At 46.6% G+C, this 15,066-nt stretch overlaps 1 pseudogene; it reads left to right on the top strand.

The window, feature by feature from the left end:
• Positions 1-11,188: 11,188 nt before the first annotated feature.
• Positions 11,189-11,342, top strand: LOC126300011 (U1 spliceosomal RNA; annotated as a pseudogene).
• Positions 11,343-15,066: the final 3,724 nt, after the last annotated feature.

The following is a 15,066-nucleotide window of genomic DNA, read 5'->3' on the forward strand; positions in this document are numbered from 1 at the left end:
AGCCCCGGAGCGGAGAAAATCTCCGACCCGCCCTGGAATCTGACCCGAGCCCCTTACGTTAGCAATCTACCGAGGTGGACGCTGTGAAAAGTTTCTTAAATTACATTTGAAACGGACTAGTTCGTAAAATGATGTATGCCACTCATTGCCTCGATCAGTTATATCATGTTATAAAAATTTGTCCAAACTTTTGAAATCAGCCTAACATACAAATTTGTCAGAGCCATAGGAGCTTGAGTCACTGTAGAACAGGGGAACAGCACATTTCATTTCATTTGTTGCATATTTCAAAACCTCCTGCCTAATTAAAAGCAGGTCAAACATTTTACAATTTTACATGTTCCAGTCCATTCAAATGGTTCAAATGGCTCTGAGCACTATGGGAATTAACATCTGAGGTCATCAGTCCCCTAGAACTTAGAACTACTTAAACCTAACTAACCTAACGACAGCATACCCACCCATGCCCGAGGCAGGATTCCAACCTGCGGTCCTAGCGGTCACGTTGTTCTAGACTGAAGCGCCTAGAACCGCACGGCCACACCGGCCGGCTCCAGTACATTGTTCAACATTTCTAACAAAATTTGTTTTAATCAATAAAACAAGAATAATAATAATAAAATTAATATAACGTTAACATTGGTATAAAGTGAACATAATTTGAGGAGAAGAAAACTGAAACAATCTGTTTATTTGAGAAGAATGTAATAGATGCTAGAAGAGGATTTTAATAGAAGAAAGTGCCCCACTACCTGGCTGTTCCAGTTGGGAGGGCATCGGAACAGCTTCGAGCCAGTCCCAGATAGGGCAGCAATTTGTTAATATCTAAATGCAAATTATACTGTTACGTTGTTCACAATTTCTCATTATATGTAATAAAGTAGTATACATTTCCCATGTTAATTTTACTGTTTTAGTGTCACTTCTAGCAACGCAATATGGAAGATGCTCTGTCACGGGAAATTTAAAGCTTAAATGGCATTTGACAGTTGTATGACATTCTTGAATAAATACTGGCTATGACACTGCTTTTCTTGTGGGAGGGAAGCTTCATAAGTTCGTTTAGCCTCACATCCCCAGGAAGTTTTAAGTCAGTGTATTTCTGTAATGTAAGCCATTATGAAATTAAAATTAGCAATTATTTACGTGTTGCTTATCTGTAGTTACAACCCTTATATATTTTCTGTCGTTGGCTAAAGGTCTATATATACTTTTATTTTTTCATGGTTCTGTTATTCACTTTTACATTGCTCTATGCATCCACGCTGCCTTGTTCTGAGTTTAATGAGGCACCGGAGTCAGTGGTTGTAATGTCGGAATCGTTTAGAAATAGACTGGTCGATGTACGGTTGGTAATTTTTCTACACTTCAATTTAACAACTCTTCAGCTTTTCATACGAATTCGTAACTCGCCGATCCTCCGATCAAGCTACTGTTTCACCTGTGGTGACCACCACACCACCCGTCTCCACCGGGCTCCCAAGCGAACCGCCTCCACCCCAAATTACTTGCGCCTGGCTGCCTTTTCTTGCACAGCCTCGAGTCCTGTGGACCATGGCATCACAATTTGGAGGTCTGGACGCGTCTCATCGGCACAAAGTCAATTTTTAATAACTGTTACTGTGGCTCTAGAACGGTATCCTACTGTGTGCCAGTTTGTATCTTACATTTATCTGGTTATTTACTAATTAATTTATTATTCTATTATTTCGTGCTATACTCTGCCGAGCTCAGGACGACAATCGTTTCCCTCCGCCATAACAATGCGCTCGCAAGCTGACGGCGTTCCCCAGAGGTCACTGCTACTGTCCGAGCCCTCTACCTAACCTGCGCCGGTAGCTTTCCGTTTGTTCCCATGACCCTTAGTGTCAGTTTCCAGCCCAGTAGAGTTCACCAGTTTTCTACGGAAAAGGCTCACTCCAAAATTCGTTCATTTAAGCGTGACATTTTGAAAGGAACCTTCGCAGCATTTGCCTTCAGTGATTTAGGGGAACCACGGAAACCTAAATCTGGATAGGAATTTGAACCGTCATCCTCCCGAACGTGGATCCACTGCCCCATCTCTCTGAATGTGAGTTTTTCATACCTGTATATGGTCTGAAGGGCTCATCACGACTTTGTTAAAACGATTCGAACCGGAAACATTGCCTTTCGCAGACAATTTTGCTAACGACTGAGCTATCCATACACCATCACACAACCCCAGCAAACCCCGCCACCCCTCCCCGCCACGTGCCCGGGCCACCCTCCCACCCCCCGCATCAATCCCCACCCTGACGAATTTACTTCCGTAGGCACCGTTTTTAAAGGTACAGTACCCTTGCATACAACTACTATTTTACAGGGCATGAATGCAACTTATCCCGTACTATAAAATTTGTTGCTGACACCATCAACGCCTTTCCGAAAGTACAGCAAATAAAGAGGCCAAACGCGTCACTTTCGTATGAGCCTGGGTCTGGTTAGGACATAAATGTCACTTGTTTCTACTTTAACAGACTCAGAGTATAATTATGGCACATATTAAGAATCAAGATATATATTTTTTTATGTACACTGGTATGCAAAAATTAAGGTCGAAAGTAACTTTCGTATGATGTGTCACTGCCAGGTAACATATCTCGATGGAACTTCAGAAGGCGAGATATGGGAACACGTGATGCAGACAGAAACGTTGTCGAACATGATAACTTTGGTAGTCCAGGTGTAATGGTGTGGGGAGTCATAATGTTGCATGGGCGTACTGACCTCCATATGTTAGAAAACGTACACTCATCGGTCAACGTTGTTGTGACACTGCACTGACTTCCCATGCGTGTACTTACGGGAGTGCATTCGACCATGCTTTCAGTGTTATGGTCTAGAATTCGCAATGGCATCGAAAAGGAAAGGTCCGCTCCCCGGACTTAAAACCACATCGATGTTTCAGTGCCTGTGACACTCTGAATAATAAGGCAATGGCATCGTAATCCGGAATAATACAGGCACTGCAGCACTGTAGTATCGTAATTATCCACTGACACCAAGCGAATTTCAAGTGAAATGTCTCCCCTGTACGGAAATAGCCGGCCAGTGTGGCCGAGCGGTTCTAGGCGCTACAGTCTGGAACCGAGTGACCGTTACGGTCGCAGGTTCGAATCCTGCCTCGGGCATGGATGTGTGTGATGTCCTTAGATTAGTTAGGCTTAAGTAATTCTAAGTTCTAGGCGACTGATGACCTCAGTCGTTAAGTCCTATAGTGCTCAGAGGCATTTGAACCATTTGTACGGAAACAAACATAACGGATGTACGAACACAGGTTGTAGACACATGGTTGATGACATATTGAAGTTTGGGTCTCGACGTGAGTCGTGTTGGGGTAACAAAATCGTAAAGCGACCGCTCGCGTTAAGCAGGAAATCTGGGTTTGAGTCCCACTCTGGCACAAATTTTCATTGTCGTCGTTCCATTATACAGCCGATGGTTTTCCATATTCGCAGTAGCGAATATATTTCATGTAAATCACACTGAGAGCGTGTGGGATGCGTTGGAGAGACCTACTGAAGCACGTTCACATGCAGAAGCCGCCATCTAGCAATTGTCAATCACGCTCCCTGGAGAAAAGGAACGCTCCACCACAAGAATTCCTTACCAACTTTGTGGACAGCATAGGGGCACGTTACATATCATTAATTGCCTCCCGTGATTATCAGGCATCCTATTAAGAACCATGTCCCACCTGTTTCAGTGTCCAGGAGACAATCACAAATCGCGATGACTTCAGTGTAATTATTGTCTTTGACTAAAAGTGTCATTTTTGTTAGCCTCATTGTGTATTTCTTTCAGTTAACTTCTGTACTATAGTGTGGCAGTTATTTCTGTTTATGGTTCTAGTTTCATCGAGGTATGTTTCTCAGCAGCGACACATCATGCGAAAGTTAATTTCGTCTTTAAGTTCTGCACGCCTATGGAAGTTGCTTCCTTCATTAATAAATAGCGTTTCAGTTTAAACTGTACCTTATACTAGTCATCTAGTCATTGTCCGACCCCAGAGTAGATCATCAAAAGGAAATATACTCTGTCATCGCTGGATGAGAAAGTGTAACGGAGGAGATGTGCTTACACTCTCCTACTTACAAACTTCTTAGAAGTTCTAGTGTATCCTTGCGGGGTTTACATCCCTGGAAGAAAGGCCTCGATGGCCAAGTCGATAACGATATAGCCAACGAAACGTTCCAGGTTCCAGCCCCGATACGTCACACAGTTTTAAACTGCCAGGAAGTTTCAAAACAGTGCACACTCTTCTGCAGAGCTAAGTTTTCTTTCTGAATCCGTTATACGGCGTTCCTACAAATAATAAAAAGAACCGAAAAGAAATACTCAATAGCATTACTATCAGATATCTCGGCGACCTTCGATAATTTATGTGGCCTGCGATGTTTGCACGTCTTCGTGATCAGCAGCTTCAGGCGGCCCTATGCAATAGTGTACCAGACAGCTGCATAAATAAAGCTACCGAGTGGCGCGTGGGAAATCAAAAGCATCATTAACGATACCCATAACGGTCTATTTGTGGATACTGTTTCTGAAACTTCACCATTGAATCCTCCTAACATTAAGGAGAGGGGAAGATCGCACAGCACGATCAGTAGCATATGTTGACGACCTTATTCTTGTGATAGTGGTCAACTTGAGAGAGAGCCTGAGGTGAATACAACAGAAGAACTATAAACCATGAGCAACTGGTGTTCTGGAAATACTCGCCATAACCTCTACTTTGTTCTGAAAGGGTACTCACAAAAAAATTTTTTGTTAAACTAGATGGAAATAACAAAAAGAAACGTAGTTATAGGATATTTGAGCATTTTCCGGAACATGTGCCAGAAATTAAACTCAAATAAACATCTCCATACAGGGCACGCAAGTTACTGCATCAATTTATCAGGATCAACACACTTATTTATAGATTACCCATGACAATAATTAAAACATAGCCGTTGTGTTTTCTTCGAGACAACGAGATGTTCTACTGACAGCGTGTGAGCACATCACATGGCTAACACCATAGTGATAAGGCATGAGCGGAAGAGTGAGGTCCTACGGCTATCCGTGGTTTCAGCACTGCACGTGGTGCACGGAGTATATCCGACAGACACAACTATTAAGTATTGTGAAGCAGCATTTTGGCTGAAAACGCGCAAACCAGACACAGTGAGATACATGTTACGAGAAGAAATATAGACCTTTAGAGAGCTCATAAACTGAAGACTGAATTCATTGAAAAGAGTGTGAGACAACTGCGAAGAGGCCCGAGATGTTGAGGATTAAACTTATCAACCCCAGTCGGGGCATGGTTCATTTCTCCGTCGGCCACGGGCCATACCCTACCCATCGGCTTCATGTAAATCTCCGTAGGGAGGCTGATTGGGACTACGGAGAGAGAGAGAGAGAGAGAGAGGGAGAGAGAGAGAGAGAGAGAGAGAGAGACGGATAAATACGGCAAGTCGCAAGAAAGACCACTATCAGTAACACATAATGACAGAAGAAAATCGATTAGAAACCAGATCTTACGAACCGATTTCAACGACAGATTGACAGACACACAGGATCTCTAGTGTGTTGCGTAAAGAGTACTGACAGCAACTTGCAACGATAACAGATTACGAACGACTCTACATACAATATTACAGAGACTGAGGGTAGTGGTGAGTGATAGCAGATCACACTACAGTAGCCTTAGGGAAGACGGGCCAACGTATAAGAAGGAATTAGGGGAAAGTACTAATACAGATTAGGAAATAAACTAGAATTGCTCACTGCTAATGCAGGTGGATCTTATCTCATATCTAGGCCTCGAATAATACTGAATATTACTTTACACATAGCGTGGTAGAAGTCTACGTAACAGACGATAGCAAAACTGTAAATAGGGCTATTATTATACGTGACTACAGGTGCTCAACAGTGTGTCACAAAAACGTATGCGTTAGACTGTACTATTAGATCGAAAGACTGATGCAGAAACACAGAAAAGCAAACACTGCACTGTATAGGATATGGAAAAAAATTGAATCTAACCTAGATCTAAGGCCAGCCGCTGTGGTCGAGCGGTTCTAGGCGCTTCAGTCCGGAACCGCGCTGCTGCTATGGTCGCAGGTTCGAACCCTGCCTCGGGCATGCATGTGTGTGACATCCTTAGGTTAGTTAGGCTTAAGTAGTTCTAAGTCTAGGGGACTGATGACCTCAGATGTTAAGTCCCGTAGTGCTGAGAGCCATTTGAACCTTGATCTAAGACTACACTATCTCATTACGAGAGGACCGAGTTTTTGCTGAGGTTCTTGCATTCGAATGGCGAATGGTAGCAGATCTGACGGTGGCCACATGTAGAAAGAGACAATATTTTTCTAATGTACTCCTTCATGAACAGCGTCTGTGGCAGAAGCCCAAAATCTTTCTTGTCTTTCAATACATAAGTATTTAATTGTAAGAATTTATGTTTAATAATAGGTTTTTAGTTTCAGAAATATATAGAAACTGAAAGTTTGTTAACAGACTAAGAATGCAGATTAAATTAAGTTCAAGTACATTGATAATTTAGTATTGTGAAAACACGACCTGTCTTACTTCACTAGGTGAGAATTCAAATGAAAATTAAAATAAAATCTCCTTCATGAACCATTGCAACGTTGTGGCGTGGTTAATTGTAACAAAATTATGAAGTCAAGTTAATCGTCGGTGGAATTAATCTGTTATTTTTCGGTATAGTTTACTGACATACCTACCAAGTACAGCTATAAAACTTTATACACAGTCGGGTTTTAAACTTTATGTCCCATTTTGAAATACACTTTTTAATTCAAGACATGTTTTCCGGTTGCTTTCTGTCACTCATTTCTGTTGAATTTTTGTGTGTCTGCCTACATCTATACTCTTCAAATCATTCTGAAGTGTAAGACAGAGAGTCTGTCCCATTGTACCTGTTATTAGTGTTTTATTCTCGTCCCATTCACATATGGAGCGTGGGAAGAATGATTCCTTAAATGCCTGCTGTAATTAATCTAATCTTGTCTTCGCCATCCATACAGGATCAATACGTGCGAGGTAGTACTAAAATCCGTGAGTCATCATTTAAAGCCGGTTGTTGAAACTTTGTAAGTAGGCTTCCTCTGGACAGTTTACGTTTATCTTCAAGAGTCTGCCAGTTCAGTCTCTTCAGTAATTCTGTGGCGGTCTCCCACGGATCAAACAGACCTGCAACCGTTCGTGCTGTTCTTCTTTGTATATGTACATAGAATATCTCTGTATTTCGTACTTGCTACAATGGATATCACGAGTGATTTGCAAGAAATCTCCTTTGTAAACTGATCGCATTTCCCAAATATTCTACCAATAAACCGAAATCTATCTCCTGCTTTACTCACTAGTGAGCCGATGTGATCATTTCATGACATATACCTACAAAGTGTTACTACCAGGTATTTCTACGTGTTGATCGATTCCATCTGTGACTCATTGATATTATAGTCATTGGTAACTACTTTCTTCGTTTCGTGAAGTGCACAATTTTACATTTCTGAACATTTAAATCAGATTTCCAATCTTTGCACCACTTTCAAATCTCCTTATAACTAACTCAATATTTATGCAGATACTTTCAGACTGTATTTCATTGTAGATAATTACATCATTGCAAAAAGACTGATGTTGCTATCAATATTCTTGGCAAGGTCATTACTACACTCCTGGAAATGGAAAAAAGAACACATTGACACCGGTGTGTCAGACCCACCATACTTGCTCTGGACACTGCGAGAGGGCTGTACAAGCAATGATCACACGCACGGCACAGCGGACACACCAGGAACCGCGGTGTTGGCCGTCGAATGGCGCTAGTGTCAGCCGTCAGTGTCAGCCAGTTTGCCGTGGCATACGGAGCTCCATCGCAGTCTTTAACACTGGTAGCATGCCGCGATAGCGTGGACGTGAACCGTATGTGCAGTTCACGGACTTTGAGCGAGGGCGTATAGTGGGCATGCAGGAGGCCAGGTGGACGTACCGCCGAATTGCTCAACACGTGGGGCGTGAGGTCTCCACAGTACACCGATGTTGTCGCCAGTGGTCGGCGGAAAGTGCACGTGCCCGTCGACCTGGGATCGGACCGCAGCGACGCACGGATGCACGCCAAGACCGTAGGATCCTACGCAGTGCCGTAGGGAACCGCACCGCCACTTCCCAGCAAATTAGGGACACTGTTGCTCCTGGGGTATCGGCGAGGACCATTCGCAACCGTCTCCATGAAGCTGGGCTACGGTCCCGCACACCGTTAGGCCGTCTTCCGCTCACGCCCTAACATCGTGCAGCCCGCCTCCAGTGGTGTCGCGACAGGCGTGAATGGAGGGACGAATGGAGACGTGACGTCTTCAGCGATGAGAGTCGCTTCTGCCTTGGTGCCAATGACGGTCGTATGCGTGTTTGACGCCGTGCAGGTGAGCGCCACAATCAGGACTGCATACGACCGAGGCACACAGGGCCAACACCCGGCATCATGGTGTGGGGAGCGATCTCCTACACTGGCCGTACACCTCTGGTGATCGTCGAGGGGACACTGAATAGTGCACGGTACATACAAACCTTCATCGAACCCATCGTTCTACCATTCCTAGACCGGCAAGGGAACTTGCTGTTCCAACAGGACAATGCACATCCGCATGTATCCCATGCCACCCAACGTGCTCTAGAAGGTGTAAGTCAACTACCCTGGCCAGCAAGATCTCCAGATCTGTCCCCCATTGAGCACGTTTGGGACTGGATGAAGCGTCGTCTCAAACGGTCTGCACGTCCAGCACGAACGCTGGTCCAACTGAGGCGCCAGGTGGAAATGGCATGGCAAGCCGTTCCACAGGACTACATCCAGCATCTCTACGATCGTCTCCATGGGAGAATAGCAGCCTGCATTGCTGCGAAAGGTGGATATACACTATACTAGTGCCGACATTGTGCATGCTCTGTTGCTTGTGTCTATGTGCCTGTGGTTCTGTCAGTGTGATTATGTGATGTATCTGACCCCAGGAATGTGTCAATAAAGTTTCCCCTTCCTGGGACAATGAATTCACGGTGTTCTTATTTCAATTTCCAGGAGTGTACATTTGTCTAGGTAACATATTTCAGTGATTAACATTACAAGATCACGGGTTATTGTAAGTGCGAGGTAAACCATTGGAAATGTGAAATGCTGGTACATTAATAACCTGGATATCCGCCAGAATATTAAATGCAAAGGTGCAGACGTGCATGCATTGTACTGCGCAGGTGCTGGATGACCGGTTGCGGGATGGAGTTCCATGTCTGTGGCACTTCGTCGATCAATACAGGGACGGTTAACACTGCTTGTACCGACCGACGAGCCACAGAGGTTAGCGCACTGGACTCACAATCGGGAGGACGACGATTCAAACCCGCGTCCGACCGTCCTGATTTAAGTTTTCCATGATTTCCCTAAATCGCTTCAGGCAAATTCTGGGATGGTTCCTTTGAAAGGGCACGGTCGACTTCCTTTCACATCCTTTCGTAAGGTAATGGGACCGATGATCTCACTGTTTGATCCCCTCCCCCCGAATCAACCAACCAACGCTGTTTGTGGATGATGCTGAAGTTGCCACCCGAAGATGTCCCATATGTGCTCAACTGGAGACAGATTTGGTGCTGGCCAGGGTGGCCGAGCGATTGTAGGCGCTACAGTCTGGAACCGGGCGACCGCTATGGTCGCAAGTTCGAATCTTGCCTCGGGCATGGGTGTGTGTGATGTCCTTAGGTTAGTTAGGTTTAAGTAGTTCTAAGTTCTAGGGGACTGATGACCTCAGAAGTTAAGTCTCATAGTGCTCAGAGCCATTTGAACAGATTTGGTGGTCGAGCAGACCAAGGCAACATATCGACATTCTGTAGAGCATGTTGGATTACAACATCCGCATGTGGGCGAGCATTATACCGTTGGAAAACACCTTCTGGAATGCTCTTCATGAATAATAGAACAACAAGTCTAATCACCAGATTGACGTACAGCTTATCAGTCAGGGTGTTTGAGAAAACTACGAGAGTGCTCCCGCTGTGATACGAAATCACACCCCAGACGATAACTCCAAGTATAGGTTATTTGTGTCTAGGATGCAGGTTGGTTGGTGGGAGATCATCAACTGGCCTCCTTCTAACAAACACACGGCCATCACTGGCACCGAAACAGAAACAACTTTCATCATAAAATACAACGGACCTTCACCCTGCCCTGCAAAAATCTATCGCGTGACACCACTGAAGTCGCAAAAGGTGGTGGTTTGGGGTCGTGTAATGCACTGTACAGGGCATCTGGCTCGCAGCTGTCCTTGAAGTAAAAAATTTGCAACAGTTCTTTGTGTTACTGTCGCGACAACTGCTGCTGAAATTGCTCCTCCAGATGCAGTACGATACGCCAGAGTTATAAGCCAACACGATGGTCTTCCCTCTCGCTAGTGCCACGTGGCCTTCCGGAAACCAGTCTTCTTGCGACCGTACATTCTCGTGACCACCAGTGCCAGCAGCCATGGTTCAAATGGCTCTGACCACTATGGGACTTAATTTCTGAGGTAATCAGTCCCCTAGAACTTAGAACTACTAAAACGTAACTAATCTAAGGACATCACACACATCCATGCCGGAAGCAGGATTCGAACCTGCGACCGTAGCGGTCGCGCGGTTCCAGACTGTAGCGCCTAGAACCACTCGGCCACTCCGGCCGTCTAGCAGTCATGTACAGTGGCTGTATTCCTTCCGAGTCTTCCTGCAGTATCGCAGAAGGAACATCCAGCTTCTCGTAGCCCTATCACACTATCCCGTTCAAACTCAGTGAGCTGTTGATAATGGCGTTTTTGGTACCTTAAAGGCATTCTTGACTAATATCCACGCACCACGTAAAATCTCAAAGGTAACTAAGGCTAACGACAGTTAAAGTGCATATTGGAAGCAAACCACATTATCGTCGTCGCAGGGGCTCTACTAGCGCCACTCTTATGCGACTGGCGCGAAATTTTAATAGACATTATCTTCCAGAAGCAGAAACACGCCGAACAGCTGTCGTTGTATGTTTGTGGTGTCCAAGGTGAGATGGCCAATAATTCCTTCCGTGCTGATGCACACCAGGCCCGAAAACTTACGGAAATAAGCGAAATGCAGCGAGAGCATACTTACCTGGCGTAGAGGACACTGTGATCATGAAGGCGTTTCCTTCGGGGTAGGGCTATTCCATTGCACTCCTGCCCCCGCGATTACTCCAAATGTGAGTAACTTGGACGCATAATTGTCGGTAGTTGGGACTGCGTTTGCGCTGTCTCGATGACAAAAAACAACCGGCAATTAGCCGCGATACGGCTCGAGCTCGAAGCGCTGAGGAGCACTCCGCAAGTGTTTGTTTACTCGGTGCGCGAGGTACTGCGCTCGTTGTTTTGATTTAGAGCTCTCACTAGATATGGCGTTCTCTTACCGCCAGGCGGCGGTGAAACTCACGTTTGACGTTTCCTACGCTCGTCGAAAGGCTTATAAAATCGAACGGTTTTTGAGAGACGAAATACATGTCGATCCCCACAACCTCATAGGCATCCATTCTTCTGTTACCTCCAGTGCAATAAATGGCTCTAAGCAGTATGGGACTTAACATCTGAGTTTATTAGTCCCCTTGACTTAGAACTACTTAAACCTAACTAACCTAAGGACATCACACACATCCATACTCGAGGCAGGATTCGAACCTGCGACCGTAACAGCAGCGCGGTTCCAGACTGAAGCGCCAAGAACTGCTCGGATAGAGTGGCCGGCTACCTCCAGTACAGTCTATCTGAAGATGAAGACCGAAGAGGCATGTGACAACCTAGTGCGACGTTCCACCGACGGCTACCACTTTCGAGATGCAGACGGTAACGTCAGCTCGGTAACCGTAGACAACGCGTGTATGCGAGTGCGTACGGTGCGCATATTGGAACTGCCGATCGAAGTCCCGGCCGCATTCGTCACCGACGCTTTACGGCCGTATGAGACGGTCTTAAGCTACATGGAACAGAAGTGGAGTATCTCCGAAACCTATTGCGTTCTCAATAGCGTCCGACAGGTACGCATCGAACTCCGCAAACATGTGCCGTCGTACGTGTTCATCGGCGGTTGCCGAGCCACCATTATTTATGACTGACAACGGCGGACGTGTGCCGTCTGTGGGCAGGGAGGCAACATCCGATCAAAGTGCCTCCAGCGCCTCCTTGTCCAGGTGCCGCGTGCGGAACAAGTACAGACAGCGGTGCACTGCGTTACCGCTTACGTACGTGGAAGCGGTGCGGCCGTTGTGCACAGTCACCGCGTCCGTGCTGCAGTCCCACGCGACCACGAGTCCAGCCGACGACGATGCGTTGATTTCGGCGCCGCACGAAGAAACGCACTTGAAGAACGCATCATGGAAGGCATCGTGATACCAGTTCCCAAACGGATCACCGAGCGAGGTGGCACAGTGGTGAGACACTGGACTCGCATTCGGGAGGACGACGGTTCAATCCCGCGTCCGGCCATCCTGATTTAGGTTTTCCGTGATTTCCCTAAATCGCTCCAGGCAAATGCCGGGATGAAAGGGCACGGCCGACATCCTTCCCTTTCCTTCCCTAATCTGATGAGACCGATGACCTCGCTGTCTGGTCTCTTTCTCCATACAAATCAACCCAACCCAACCCAAACGGTGCGGTTCTCGCCGTCATAAAGACTATCGTCCTCTTACGCTCCTGAACGCGGATTATAAACTTTTCGCCTTGTATCTTTCGCACACGTCTTCGGAGCACCATCGAACAAATGATCCAACCTGACTAGAAATGTTTAGGTGGTAACATCAACATCCACAGGAGACTTGGCGCCTACCGTGACGTGGCGGCGCTTGCGGTCGGGAGGCGCCCTTGCCGCCATCGATTTTGATCACGCCTTTCATGATATCGACCATGGTTTCCTTCGCGCCGTGCTAGAGCGCAAGGGCCTCTCCCAGGCGTCAGCAAGGATGATCTTACGTTTAATCCACGAGGCGAGGTCCCGGATTATGGTCAACGACCACCAGACTGAACACATCACTCTTGAACGGTAGGTGTGAAAGGGATGTCCTTTATCAGGAGTCTTACTATCGGCGGCCCTCGAGCTTACGGTGCATGGCCTTCGACAATGACATGAAGGCATCTGCGTTCGAGACGTGACCTTCCGGTGCGGTACATTTGCTGACGTCATGGTGATCTTGGTGCGGGCGGGTGACGAAATCCTAACGACGCTTCAGTGGTTGTGTCGCTACGGCGCGCTATCAGGCAGCGTCGTCAACATGCGCAAGACGACGTACATGGACGTCAGGAGAGGCCTTCTAAACACGACAGCTATCCCCTTCCAAAACGTTCACTTATTGAACATATTGGAGGTGCAGTTCTCCAGTACAGTTAGCCGGAGTGCGACAGCCATATATCGCTGGCTACTACAACAATGGACACGTGCGCTGCTCCACGACAGCAAATTCCGCAATATGGAAATTATTCTCCGAACGCGTTACGTCAACACTTACCTAGCGTCCAAGCCGGCCGCTGTGGCCAAGTGGCTCTAGGCGCTTCAGTCCGGAACCTCGCTGCTGCTACGGTCGCAGGTTCGAATCCTGCCTCGGGCATGGATGTATGTGCTGTCCCTAGGTTAGTTAGGTTTAAGTAGTTGTAAGTCTAGGGGACTGATGACAGATGTTAGTGCTTAGAGCCATTTGAACCATTTGAACCTAGCGTCCAAACTTAATTATTTTGCACACGTCGTTCCCTTAACGGTCAACATGCCCCACAGTTTCCAGACGGCGTACAAACAATTTGTGAGGGTAGGTCACATATTCAAAATGCACTAACTACTTTCACGAGGCCTTCACTGGCAGGGGGGCTCAGGTTGACTCACGTCTACAACCGCGAGCGTGTGTTATACCTACGACGATGCGATACACTGGGACCGCGCCCAACAAATACTTGACGGGGACACTGCTTCTGATCGTCGCGCCCCGTGATCTTCGACCACCTGTCGCTTGGGCCACATAGGTCCGTATCTTGCTCACATCCGAGATTTCCTGGTCGAATTGAGCTACATGACCAAGGATCTACAGACGATGAGGGCGCCGAGTGCGAGTGACTAGTACCGCATCTTTCAGGCACGACAACGACGTCGAACAACAACACTCGACCATGTGCTGGCCCAGGGTGTGGCGAGTCGTCCGCACCCCACACCTACCCACGTATGCTCGTTCCTTGTGGTATGTGGTGGTGAACGGCAAATTAGATACAAGCCAGCCCCTCCATTCCATCCATTTCACTGACGACCCTTTGTGCCCACACTGCGCAGTCGTCAATTCGGACGCGCACTTCTTAACATGTGCTGGGACGGGAAGCTGCTGGGGTCTTATACAACGTATGCTCGCGATCCTGTTGCGACGACAGCCAGGATATATATCACGACGGACGAACTCCTACAACCAGATACTGTTTACTTTCCCACTACGAGAACGAATGCGTCAACTGCCTGAAGGACATGGTGCTGTATTAAATTTTGCAAGCTGTGTCAGATAGGGCACTCGACTTGTGGTACTGACGACGACTCATGAGGCGTTCCGCCGCTATACATTGTACCAAACACGGCTATCAATTATTTAGGTGCATTATTCGAGAATCCTCCTGCTCACTGGGGCGTTCCAAGTACGAGAAGGCACACTTGATGATTCACGGCAAATGACTGATCCTATGAGGAAACCGTTTAGAGGGAGTTCCCCTCCTTTCATTACGCGAAGACAACTCGGAAGCTTCTGGTGGCGGTAGTTAGAACCAGTTAAAATTATAATAATAAAATGTAAAACTAAATAAATAAATGACACCATATATACATATACACTTATAAATAAATAAATGAAACTGATTAAGTAAAGCTCTCTTGATCCTGTAAGACACCTTTCCTTCCTTGGCTCTGGAAGATTGGGAATGGGACATTGATGCCAGGCCGCGGAAGACGATCCCTGCCCAGGTTTGAATGTCGGCC

Source organism: Schistocerca gregaria, chromosome X, assembly GCF_023897955.1.
Source record: "Schistocerca gregaria isolate iqSchGreg1 chromosome X, iqSchGreg1.2, whole genome shotgun sequence".
NCBI classification, from domain to species: Eukaryota; Metazoa; Arthropoda; class Insecta; order Orthoptera; family Acrididae; genus Schistocerca; species Schistocerca gregaria.